Consider the following 13,679-nt stretch of genomic DNA (forward strand, 5'->3'; position numbering starts at 1 on the left):
TAAAAAGCAAATGAGAAATACCATGACAATTCAAGAGAGAAACTGCAGAAGAAAGGAAAAAGCTTTATATATTTATGCCTTTAATGGCAAATTTTTTTCCTGTTTTTTTGAACAAGAGGACCTGCATTTTCATTTTGCACTGGGCCCTCAGATTATGTAGCTGGCTCTGATGTCCCTGTAGCATTTGGCTAGTGAGATTTCCAGGGAAGTGGTGAGGATTGTAAAAGGGCCTCTGTATTCCAGGGGCCTTTAAATTAAATTCATGTCCCTGGTTCCAAGGACTAAAAAAACCTCAAAGACACAGTCCTTGCAAGTTTGTTTTTTGTTTTTGCTCCTCACCCATACTGAACGTACTGGACGTACGGTCATGCCAGAGGGATTTGAATGAGCCACTCACTTCCAAAAGGTTACATGATAATCAATTTGCTTCTATAATATTAACTAATGGCACCTGTGCTAATAGTTACATGTAAAATTAAGTCTGGAACAGATGGAGTTCTAAGGCCAACTGTTGCCAGTCATGGAAAACCTGCCCTCCTTAAATAGCCTCTGGTGTAATTGTCTGCCTACACTCTGCCCACTTTTCAGGTTTAAATACAAGGCGACATTTGGTATGCATTTCCTGTAATAAAGAACCATGTGATGATTATTCCCAAGATGTTATTTTTAAGACTATTGTTAACTGCGGTCTGTCTTTGGTTTCTCAGTTAAGGAAAAAGCAACTTGACTCAAAGCATCATTTGATTCAAGTTGGGCAATCACAGGGGAGCAAACTATTGTGACCAAAGTCCCTGAAGGAAAATCAGTGAGGACAAAATAACCCCACACTTTGCAGAGACTGAGGTATGGCATGACTTGGTGACTCCTGGGAGAGATCAAATCTTACAATGCTGTGCAAAACACTGGGTATGTAACTAACACATGAGGTTATCTGCTTTTATAACAGTCATAAATAACTATTTATTATATAGTGATTTGAATATACCACCTCGTGGATGGGCAGTCAAGCCTTGATTTTTCTTGCTTTTCTGGTTTCTACTTTTATGATTAAAAATAACTTGAAAAATCAATCATGTTGAAAGGTAATAGTTTATTTTTCTTTCAACATGAAAAAAGGAAATGCAAAGTAGACTGAAGCCATTAACTGAAAGAATAAGACACATGTACATTTAAATTGAGGAGTTTGTGGTCGAAAAGGAGTCTGTCCTCATAAAGTCAGAACATGGCCGAGTTGGATTCATGCTCAAATATTCTGTCTTGTGCCCAAGAGGTTGGCCCCAAAATAAGCAACAGAGATGGGTCAGTGGACGCGAATACTTCTGGGGGAATGCTAAGAAATGCCTCAAAGTCTCATGCCCAAATCAAGGGTAAGGCACTAGTAGTAACATGGTTCCTAAAGGGTGAAGAAAGACCCAGACCCAGTTATATTTCCTGGAAAGCTTTGTTCGAATCTACAAATGATCGAATCTACAAAAAAATTGATTAAGATCCATTTACTTAGTCTTGGAGTGAACATTCCGAGATAAGCGTGTTTAATATTAAGTGCAATTTATTTAAGAAGATATCTGGCTGAGGTTAAGAGTAAGGCAGGGCCTCTTTAAATCTATATTGTATCTATAAAAACTTTAAAATTCAGCCAATGTTCGTAATTAGTGTTAGGTTGAGCCATACGAAAATGCGGATGGAGATTTCATATGGTCTAACTTAATACTTAAATATTTATGGTTTTTTTAAACAAAAAGATACATTTTATATGCAAAAACAGAAAATATATTTTGACTGTGCTTTCATCCTGCTCTCCCTGGGTTAGTTGTGTGGACTAAGAGAGTCAGTTGTCATCTGTAGTCCTACCCAAGTTTCATTTGGTTCTGTATCACCCTTTCAGGCCATTCCAGTGTGTAGTGATCAGTTGTAGGACACATTGCAAATAATTTATTATTAATGGTAGCTAAAGTTGTTATGTTTGTGGATTTTTTAACTTATTAAAAATAAACCAGTGCAGAATCAAGGTTATGCCTGTAATAATGATATCCTCAACCAATCGCACAACAATAGGCTTTCTTGAGTAGGGGACAAAAGGCTACCCTGGGAGTGATATCCATGGGGCAGGGCCACAGATGTGACCCTTCTATGACAAAGGTCATGGCAGAAAATTATTGGAAACAAATACTCAAAAAGAACAGTATTCACTTAATAGCAGCTTTCTATATTGGTGATAATGCTGACTTAGAAAGTTGGTTCTCAGGTTTTTGGATCTCAAAAGAAAATTTGAGAACTGATATCAAGTTGTCACTTTTTAATTTTTTCAAGTATGGTCATTAGAAATAGAACTTCCATGTATTATAACTACCATTTAAAAAGAGAAGAGACATGTTGACTTTAAAAACAGAGTGATTTTAGTTGTGGGAAAAACATATTGCATTGGCTTCAGTTTTCTCATTTTGCTACAAATTTAGAGAAAAATATCAGACTGGCTGAGGTTCATGGGCCAGTAGCCCAAGAGAGGCTAATCATCCTTTATAAGGCTAATAATCATCAACAACTGTTAAGCGACTTCTTATTCTAAACATTATGGTGAGAGCTTTATATACACCTTATTTCTGATCTCCAAGTTAGATACTATTATCTTCATTGTATAAATGAGGAAGTTGATACTCAAAGAGAAGTGACTCTTTCAAACCTGAACTTACAAAGTAATGGCAAAGTCTTGTCTTACAGCCTATAGAATTTCTAACGTATGTAATTAATAAAGTGGGTAAAGGATTTAAATGTAATATCCAAAGTCTGGATTTTAAAGTGTTTTTAAGCTGGAGTTTGTTTAGTCACCCATTTTTATGAGACTTTGCAGGCTCCCAGATAAAATTTAGAGTTGTGCTTGTGAGTCAGAGAAGCCCTGGTCCTGAAGGGAGCCCTGCGGGAAGAGTTTTGTCTTAGATTGGGTTCCTCAATACCTGACATAAGGATTTGTGTGCAAGTGAATTTTTCAGGAAATGCATCCAGAAGTCAGTAAGGAAGTGGAGAAAGTAGGACAGCAGAAGAAAAGAAGCCAATTGAAGTGAGTTCTGAGGCAAAATCCCGTGAAGGGTAGCTTTGGAGGGTAAGTTATGCCTCAGAGTTGTCTCAACACAGGACTTGGGAGCCAAGTTTTCAGATTCCCATACCCATCAGTCATTAGCTAAGAGCTGGTCAGGTAGAATGAGAAGTAGGGGTGGGAGGGACGTGAAGTCCTAGACACTTCTGGCTGTCTACATGTTTGGGCAAAGTCCTTCAGTAGCTGGAGGGTAGTCTTGTGACAAAGAGTTCCAAATGCATTCCATTCTTGGCCAAAAGCACACCACAGCCAGGAGATGGGCATATGACAATGATAAAATGGGGTTGAGAGGATCAGAGCGGACAGTGTCTACAACATGTCTGAATTCAGAAATACCATAAAGAAAAGAGGCAAGAGCACAGCTTGGAGGAGCATTCTACAATTCCCAGGATGCCACAGAACTGGTGACTGTCAATTACGTTCTTACAGGAAAACAATAATCTGTTTTGCTTCATTCCCATCATTATCTCCTTAATTCCAAGTCACTATCATCTCCTACCTGTGCCACTGCAGCAAACCTCATATCAAGCATCTACTTTTGCTCCTCTATGTTCATTCTCTACACAGTAGTCATGGTGATTTTTATAAGTACAGTGGTGATGCTTGAGGATGAGAGGTAGTGGAGTTGGAGACACTTTAATCACCACATAATCACCATTAACACCCTCAGTCCACCCTACTATTCTTTGGTAGGTACAGTGGACATTTTCTCAGTTTGCTGTGAAGTGTTATGTAGTTTTACTCCACCTGTAGTAGTTCATTTTCACACTGCTATAAAGATACTAACTGAGACTGTGTGATTTATAAAGGAAAGAGACTTAATTGACTCTCAGTTCTGCATGACTGTGGAGGCCTCAGGAAACTTACAATCATGTCAGAAGGCAAAGGAAAAGCAAGACACCTTCTTCACAAGGTGGCAGGAGAGAGACAGAGCACAAGGGAAACTGCCACTTTTAAACCACCAGATCTCATGAGAACTTCCCCACTATCATGAGAACAGCATGAGGGAAACCATCCCATAATCCAATCACCTCCCACCTCCCTGGACACATGGGGATTGCAATTTGAGATGAGATGAGATTTGGGTGGGGACACAGAGCCAAATCATATCACCTCCTCCCATCTTTCTCTGAAGATAGTTGTAGGTGTATGGTCTTATTTCTGAGTTTTCTATTCTGATCCATTGGTCTATATGACTGTTCTTGTACCAGTACCACGCTGCTTTGGTTACTGTAGCCTTTTAGTGTAGTTTGAAGTCAAAAAAGCCTAACTCTTATCTAAAGAACATATTGATACTGAGTATGGAATCATCTGTAGAGTTGAATGTATCCATTCATTTTCTTTTCCTGGATCAGTGAAAGTACACTGTTAACATCCTTGAAAATTTTGGGTCCTGAAACCCATTTTTTCCATCCTGTTTGGGATCCCAACATAGGAGAATTGTTCTAAATTAATTCAATGGGAATTGATGGTTGTTTGGCTCATAGAAAAAGTTGGTTCAATCTGGGAATCATAAAAATGATTCATACATTTCTTAAACATTTAAATTGAATTCAAAACATATAAATTTGCATTAGTCTCCCAATCCTTTGATGAAGGGCCAAGGCTTTTTCTTGAGTATATTTTTCTTGAATGTATTTTACAGATGAAATGGAGAACACTGGTTAATCTGGCCAACCTGTTCAGGAGTAATTGGTCAAGAGAACTTTTACTACATGATGCTTGATATTAAATGATTGTAATTATTAAGAATATTAGCTGCCTCCATCAGTGGATGGTAATAATTGATGTTAACTCTCCAGCAATGGAACATTCTTCTATATTAGTTGGTCTTATCTTGGTTCATGGATTCTGTTGAAAATCTGATATGTTATAGACCTTCTTATCAGAAAGATGTATACTCACATGCATACATACAAAATTGTAGAGTTTTTTATCCCTGAATCTCATTTGTAGATTATTTATTCATAAACTCTATGTTACAGTATTAAAACACACAGAGTAAAATGTAACTAGGCAGTACACTGGCTTCTCATTTTCTAATCAAGAAAATAAAGCATGTAGTATATTTGTCTAATAAAATTGATTGATCATAAATGCCACTGTCTGGTTCTTGGGAAAAGAAACACTCACAAAGACACACCCACATTTGCTCAGTTCCCTTCAGAGAATGGCAAAAATCATGTCAGTCTGATTCATCTTTCAGGAAGGAAGAGGGAAGTACAGTGTAAAACCACAACCCAGGCCACAGTGAGGACTTGGTCCCAGAGTGCAGCAGAGGTTGGGGCCGTTCAAGGGCAGAGTAGTGGCTGTTAGTTGAGTAAGAACTGTGTCACCAACCCCCAGATGGGCACAGCTTACTGGTGCCTTGGCAACCATCCACGCCAACTCATTCCATTACTCAGTCCCATCAGATGTAAATTTTTACGGAGTTACAAGCAAGAGACCATTCTCTCATATCTACTTTCAACTCTAGGAGGAGCAAGAATTGCTTTCCTGGCCTTGATTAGCACTCAGGTGGTTGGCGCCAAGAGCCTTCCTCCCTCATCCTGAAGAAGATAAAACTTGAACTCATCATGGTTGGTGCCTACAAGTTGGTGATAAAAGCTGGGTGGGAATCCAGCCCTTCTACTGTTCTTCCCATGATCTTGCTACTAAATCCCACTGCTTCGGGCCATGATGATGCATTTGCAGTTTGGCTAATTATAGCAGAATGACTTGAATATAAAAACATTTCAAGGACTTTCTCATTCTCCTCTTACTGATTCTCCTCACTTGTTCCTCTGTTCAGAAACAGCTTTGAAGCCCCAGACTTAACTTCCAAAATTAATGATATTAATGCTTCTGTTTCCCAGGTTTGACAAATCATTCTGAGTGAGGTTGAGTTTCATTTCTTAAGAGCTGCTACTAACATTGCACAGAGTGCTGTAAACCCAAAGTCAAGTGGTTAGAACTTGAAATCAAGTACAAGGCAGCTTAAAAAGGTTGCTAAAGATCACCTCTTCATTTTGCTATCTTTTAATTAAGCACATTGAACAGTGACTCATTCATTTATAGAATAACTTAAAATTGAATAGGTGATTATGTACAAATTAAGGTGACAAGTGGTAGGAAGCTTGGTTCTCAAGTACCAATTCTTGAGCTGAATAACAACCTGACTTGGGAGTAGGAGTGGAGAAAAGCCAGGAGGAGAAGAAAAGATTTTTATCTGTGCTTTTGGCCACAATGGAAGTAGAATAAAAATGGGGATTGTGGTAGGCAAGATAATGCCCCCTCCAAGATGTCCATGTCCTATTCCTTGGAAACTGTGAATACGTTACGTTACATGGCAAAGGGGAATGAAGGTTGCAGATGGAATGAAAGTTGTTAATCAGTTGATCTTAAGATTTGGAAATTGTCTTGAATTATGTGGTCAGCCCTATGTGATTACAACGGCCCTTAAAAGTGGAAGAAGGAGGCAGAAGAGGGAAGTCATAGGCAGATGTGACTCTGGAAGAGGTCAGAGTGAAGTGATGTGAGAAATACTGAACCTCCTGTTGCTGGCTTTGAAGATGGAGAAAGGTTTCGTGACCAAGGAATGCAGATGCCTCTATAAGGTGGAAAAGGCAAAGGAAACATTCTCTTCTACAATATCCAGAAGAAATGCAGGCCTGTATATACCTTGATTTTAGCCCAGTGAGACCCGTGTCAGACTTCTAACTTACAAAACTGTAAGATAATACATTGGTGTTCTTTTAAGCCGCTAGGTTTGCCATCATCTGTAACAGCAGTAATTATAAAAGGAATGCCTAGAGTGATGAAAGTAAGGACTAAGGAGATGGTCCTATTTTAGGTCTGTTTCAGGCGGGCTATTGCCAGCAAGTTAACTGAGGAAGATAGATACATCAAGAGTTGAAGACACACTGGAGAAGGTGATTGTGAAGCAAGGAAACTGGAAGCCGAGACTCAGGAGAAGCTTTGGAGAGGGGACAAAACCTAAAGATTCAAGGACCCTAATCACAAGTGACCTCAGATTACCAGAAGACAGCTAAACTGAGCTTTGGAAACTAGCAGGTGTGATGACTTTCTGTGTTGCTAATTTCTTTCTCTCTCTTTCACAAAGAACCAACACATAAAATAGAAATAGCCCTGAACTTATTATTTTCTTTCCAAAGAATCACACATGACAAAAAACAAGATACTTTTACAAGGAAAAAAACAAAAAACAAAAAAACATGACTCAACATAAATGAGGAATATCAGTTACACAATGTGGAAGATATGGCTAGTTGTGCCCCCATGTTTGCTTTTCTCTTCTTCCTTCCTAAAGGAGTTTTTCGGCTGGTAAGGGCTACCCAGCCTCATTTGCTTAGAGGTATGACCGTATTACTAAGTCCAAGTCAATGGCATGTGAATTGGACTAATATGTAGAAACTTTTAAAGGGAAGGTGTTTACCTGTCCCATTTCCTCCTTTCCACTGGCTGGAATGAGGATGGAGTGTGTGCTATCTTTGCCCCTGCAATGAAGACACCACTCTGGGAATATACAAAATTAACTCAAGATGAATTAAAGACAAAAATTGACTTAAAATGGATTAAATATTTAAATGTAAAACCTGAAACTATAAAAACCCTGGAAAACAACCTAGGCAATACCATTCTGGACATAGGAATGGGCAAAGATTTCATGACAAAGTTGCCAAAAGCAAAAATTGACAACTGGAATCTAATTAAACTAAAGAGCTTCTGCACAGCAAAAGAAACTATGAACAGAGTAAACAGACAAGCTACAGAATGGGAGAAAATTTTTGCAAACCATCTATGTGACAAAGGTCTAATATCCAGTATTTATAAGGAGCTTAAACAAATTTACAAGAAAAAAACAACCCCATTAAAGAGGGGGCAAAGTACGTGAACAGACACTTTTCAAAAGAAGACATACATGCAGCCAACAATTATATGAAGAAAAGCTCAACATCACTGATCATTAGAGAAGTGTAAATCAAAACCACTATGAGATGCCATCTCACACCAGTCAGAATGGCTATTACTAAAAAGTCAAAAAATAACATGCTGGTGAGGTTGCGGAGGAAAAGGAATGCTTTTATATGGTTGGTGGGAGTGTAAATTAATTCAACCATTGTGGAAGACAGTGCAGCGATTCCTCAAAGACCTAAAAGTAGAAATACCATTGACCCAGCTATCCCATTACTGGGTATATACTCAAAGGAATATAAATAATTCTATTATAAAGATACATGCACATGTATATTCACTGCAGCACTGTTTACAATAGCAAAATCATGGAATCAACTTAAATGTCCATCAATGATAAACTGGATAAAGAAAATGTGGTACATATACACCATGGAATACTGTGTAGCCATAAAAAAAAAGGACAAGATCATGTCCTTTGCAGGAACATGGATGGAGCTTGAGGCTATTATCTTTGGCAAATTAACGCAGGAAAAAAAAAAAATCAAACACCACATGTTCTCAAAGTGGGAGCTAAATGATGAGAATGCATGGACACATAGAGAGGAACAATACACACTGGGGCCTATCAAAGCATAGAGGTAGGGAGGAGAAAGAGGATAAAGAAAACTAACTAATGGGCACTAGGCTTAATACCTGAGTGATGAAATAATGTGTACAACAAACCCCCATGACACAAGTTTACCTATATAAAAAACCTGCACATGTACCTTTGAACTTAAAAGTTAAATAAAAAAAGAAAAATCTCTTCTTTCTAATTTTATTCTAATTTTTAATTGATACATCATAATTATATACATTTAGGTGGGGTACAGTGTGATGTTTTGATATATGTATACAATGTGCAATGATTAAATAAAGCTAATTAACATGTTCATCACTTTGCTAACTTGACTTTTTAATGCTTTTATTATTTTATTTGTAATACACTTTTGTAACATGTATGAACTTAAGTTCATTTAATATATTGCTGCATTCAGTCATTGATCTAAATTTAACTTGAGAAAACAGATTGACGTAATGATAATTTGAATGTCTTTATTTTTTCATTTGTTTTTATTTATTATTATTATTATTTTTTGAGATGGAGCCTTGCTCTTGTCGCCCAGGTTGGAGTGCAGTGGCACGATCTCAGCTCACTGCAACCTCCGCCTCCCAGGTTCAAGCAATTCTCCTGTCTCAGCCTCCCAAGTAGCTGGGATTACAGGCACCTGCCACCATGCCTGGCTAATTTTTTGTGTGTGTTTTTAGTAGAGACGAGATTTTGCCATGTTGGCCAGGCTGGTCTCGAACTCTTGACCTCGTGATCCACCCACCTCGGCCTCCCAAAGTGCTGGGATTACAGGCGTGAGCTACTGCACCCTGCCTATTTTATTTATTATTATTATTTCAATAGTTTTTGGGGAAACAGGTGATGTTTGGTTACATGGATAAGTTCTTTAAGTGGAATTTCTGATATTTATTGTGGTGATGTGAAATGTACTCCCTTAGTTATTTTGAAATACACAATACATTATTATTGACTATAGTTATCCTGCTGTGAGATAGATCTCAAAACTTAATCCTCCTTTCTAAATGAAACTTTGTACCCTTTTTCCAACAACTACCCATTTCCCTCCCTCTCCCTTCTCCTCCTTCCCTTTGGCTTCTGATAACCACCACTCTACTCATTACTTCACTGTGTTAGACTTTTTTAGATTTCATATGTGAGTAAGATCATGTGGTGTTTGTCTTTCTGTGCCTGGCTTATTTCACTTAGCATAATGTCCTCCAGTTTCATCTACATTGTTGTAAATGAAATAATTTTCTTTCTTTATGGCTGAATAATATTCCACTGTGCATATATGCCACATTTTTTTAATCGCTTCATCCACTGATGGACACTTACGTTGTTTCCATATCTTGGCTATTGTGAATAATGCTGCAATAGACATGGGAGTGCAGATTTCCCTTCGACATACACATTTCGGCTCCTTTATATGTAACCAGAAGTGGGATTGCTGGATCATATGGTAGTTCTATTTTTTGTTTTATCAGGAACTTTGATACCATTTTCCATAATGGTTGTATTAATTTACATTCTTACCACCAATGTGTAAGAGTTCCATTTTCTCCGTGTCCTCGCTAACACTTACCGTTCATATTTTTTATAATAGCCATTTTAACAGGTATGAGATGATACTGTGGTTTTAATTTGCATTCCCTAATGATTAGTGATGTTGAGCATTTTATCATAAACTTGTTAGTCACATGTAAGCCTTCTCTTGAAAAATATCTGTTCTTGTCTGGTCTGTCTTAGTCCATTTTGTGCTGCTATAGCAGAATATCTGAGACTAGGTAATTTATAAAGAACATACATTTATTGACTCAAGGTTCTGGAGGCTGGAAAGTTCAAGATCAAGGGGCTGCATCTGGTGAAGGCCTTCTTGCTGCATCATAACTTGGCACAAGGCATCACATGGTGAGACAGAGAGCAAGAGAGAACTAAATTTGCTTTTATAACCAACCTATCTCAGGATAACAACATTAATCCCTTTATTGGGGCAGAGTCATCATGACCTAATCACCTCTTAAATGTCCTACCTCTCAACGCTGTTGTATTGGGGACTCAGTTCCAACATACGAACTTTGGGGGCCAAATCAAACCATAGCAAGTCCTTTGCCCATTTTTTAAAAAAATTAGGTTATTTGTCTCTTGCCATTGAGTTGTATGAATGCTTTAGATATTTTGTAGATTAACCCTTTATCAGATGTATGGTTTGCAAATATTTTCTCCCACTCAAGGGTTGTCTCATCACTTTGTCAATTGTGGCCTTTGCTGTGCAGAAGCTGTTTAGTTTGATGCAGTTTCATTTGCCTATTTTCACTTTTGTTCCCTGTGCTTTTGGGGACCTATACAAAAAATCACTGCCCAGATCAATGTATTGAAGCTTTTCACCTATGTTTTCTGCTAGTAGCTTTACAGTTTCAGGTCTTATATTTAAGTCTTTAATCCATTTTGAGCTGATTTTTGCATATGATGTGAGATGAGCATCCACTTTCATTCTTCTGCATGTGAATATCCAGTTTACCCTATACTATTTTTTGAAGACTGTCTTTTCTTTATTGTGTGTTTTGGCACCTTTGTCAAAAATCATTTGACTATAAAGTTGTGGGTTTGTTTCTGGGCTTTCTATCATCTTCCATTGGTTGATGTGTCTGTTTTTATGCCTGTACCATGTTCTGATTACAATAACTGTTTTGATTACAATAACTTTATAGTATATTTTGAAACCAGGGAGTGTGATGCCTCCAGCTTTGTTCCTTTTGCCCAAGACTGTTTTGGCTATTCAGTGTTTTGTGGTTTCTATGAATTTAAGGATTGTTTTTTCTTTTTCTGTGAAAAATGACATTGGAATTTTGATAGGGATTGCATTGAATCTAGATATTTTGAACACTATGGACATTTTAACAACATTAATTCTTCCAGTCCATGAACACAGGGTGTCTTTTCATTTATTTGTGTTTTCTTCAGTTTTTAAAATCAATGTTTTATAGTTTTCCATCTTTCACCTCCTTGTTTAAATGTATACCTAAGATTTTATTTTATTTTTGTTGCAATTATAAATGGTGTTGTTTTGTTAATTACTTTTTTGAATAGTTCATTATAAGTGTATAGAAATGTTAATGATTTTTGCATATTTATTTTGAATCCTTCAACTTCACTGAATTCATTTATTAGTTCTAACAGTTTTTGATAGTCTTTAGGGTTTTCTATATATAAGATCATGCTATCAGTAAATGGAGACAATTTGAATCAGTAAATATTTTGTAACATTTACAATGCTCCCCTCTTTTGTAATTGTGGACATTTGAGGATGATGTGCAAAGCTTATTGAAAAGAAGATTCTAATTGTGATTGCGGTAACTGTCCCAATAGTGACCTTGAATAGTCAATGCTTCCTCCTGGTATTCTTGCTCTATGAAGTCCCTTTCTACAGTGACCCTGGGCTTCATCATATGACTTGTATTGGCCAATGGAACATTCTCAAGCTTAACACAGCAGAGGCTTGGTAAACCTTTGCACACTGAGGCTTTCGTGCTTGGAAAGTTCACTCTAAGAAGCCAATCAACCACCATGTAAAAGACCTGACTGTTCTGAGATCACTAGGCCATCAGGAAGTTGATAGGAGAATAAGAGCGAGCCACGTGGAGAAGAACCAAGGTATTCTGGCTGCATTAAAAAGAATAATGGCCCACTGAAGATGTTCACTTCCTAATTCCTGGAACCTGTGAATATTTTATATTACATGTTAATTTTGTGTAGCATTTCTGCTGTTCTGGTAAGCAGAAATACATATACATTTAACAAGCTGTGAGATGTGAATTAATATGGTGATTTCACATATGAGTTAGATGCTGCTATATGTGCATTTAAAACTGCTATTGCACAATATAAAAAGTAAAATTTATGTAATAATTTAGAATTTCTGAAAATTTAGAATGACATCGAATTGCAAATAAAAAATGCTATGGCAACTCAAGAGAGACACCACATAAGAAAGTAACTTTAGTGACATCCTCAAAAAAGTGAGATTCCCCCACCTTTTTGAACAAAGGGCCTCACATTTTCCTTTTGCACTGGGCCTTGCAAATTATGTAGCCAGTCCTGATGTAACAGAATTAAGATTGCAGGTGGGATTGGGGTTGCTAATCAACTGACTTTGAGATAGAGAGGTGATCCTGGATTATTTTCATGGACCCAGTGTAGGATAAGGACTGTTATAAGGGAAAGAGAGAGGCAGGAGACTCTGTCAGAACCAGCCAGACGGCTTAATGAGAAAGACTTGACCAGCCACTACTGGCTTTGAAAATGGAAGGAGGTCATGAGCCAAGGAATTTGAGCAGCCTCTCTCTCCTGCAGAAGGGAAGGCCACCTTGCTGACACCTTGATTTTAGACCAGAATCATCTGTGTCAGATTTCTGACCTCCAGAACTGTTAGGTGATAAATTTGTGTTTTTTAAGCCACAAAATTTGTGATAACTTGTTACAGCAGGATTAGAGAATTAATATAAGAGTCAACACTCCAGCTCACCCATGACCTAAATGTAGTTGACATCCTATTGATCAGAAAAACACCCAGTCGATCCACAGAATCTTGAGAATTTCAAAATTGTTGTTGTCATGGGGGAAGGTCTCTGATTTAAAAAAATGTATATATATCTACATGACAGGCCTTTTGCCTGCAAGCAACAGAAAAGCCCATGAGCTATTTTAGATGAAAACCAAGAATGCTTGGGGAGAATTTATTATAACAATACAGAAGTGTCTCAGAAACCAGGAAATGAAGGCAGGATACAAGAGTGTCCTGAACTAGGACCTGAAAAGCCATCAGAAGCACAGCAGGTCTTCCCTGCCCCTCTAGGGCCACATGCTCTCTTGAACCTACTGTAATCTATGTATTTGCTTCATTCGTCTCCCTCCCCTTATCCCCCCTCTCTCTCCAGGGTGACTTCCTCTGCTTCTTTAGGCATTCATGGTCAAATAAGATATTTCCAGCCCAACCTTTCCTTAGTTTGCAATCTAAGCTCCCAGCACACTGACCTCTGAGCTTCAATTCGAAATTCCTTGGAG

At 37.8% G+C, this 13,679-nt stretch overlaps 1 protein-coding gene across 1 annotated transcript in view; it reads left to right on the forward strand.

Annotated features, from left to right (window-relative positions):
* Nucleotides 1-337: 337 nt before the first annotated feature.
* NDP (Norrie disease (pseudoglioma)) overlaps nt 338-13,679 on the forward strand; it is a 66,853-nt gene continuing 53,511 nt past the window's right edge. The window contains exons 1-2 of the mRNA XM_012001602.1: nt 338-406; nt 708-843. The gene's annotated coding sequence lies outside the window, so the exon portion shown is untranslated. The remainder of the gene's footprint in view (nt 407-707; nt 844-13,679) is intronic.

This window comes from Mandrillus leucophaeus, unplaced genomic scaffold (genome assembly GCF_000951045.1).
Source record: "Mandrillus leucophaeus isolate KB7577 unplaced genomic scaffold, Mleu.le_1.0 Scaffold666, whole genome shotgun sequence".
In the NCBI taxonomy this organism is placed as follows: Eukaryota; Metazoa; Chordata; class Mammalia; order Primates; family Cercopithecidae; genus Mandrillus; species Mandrillus leucophaeus.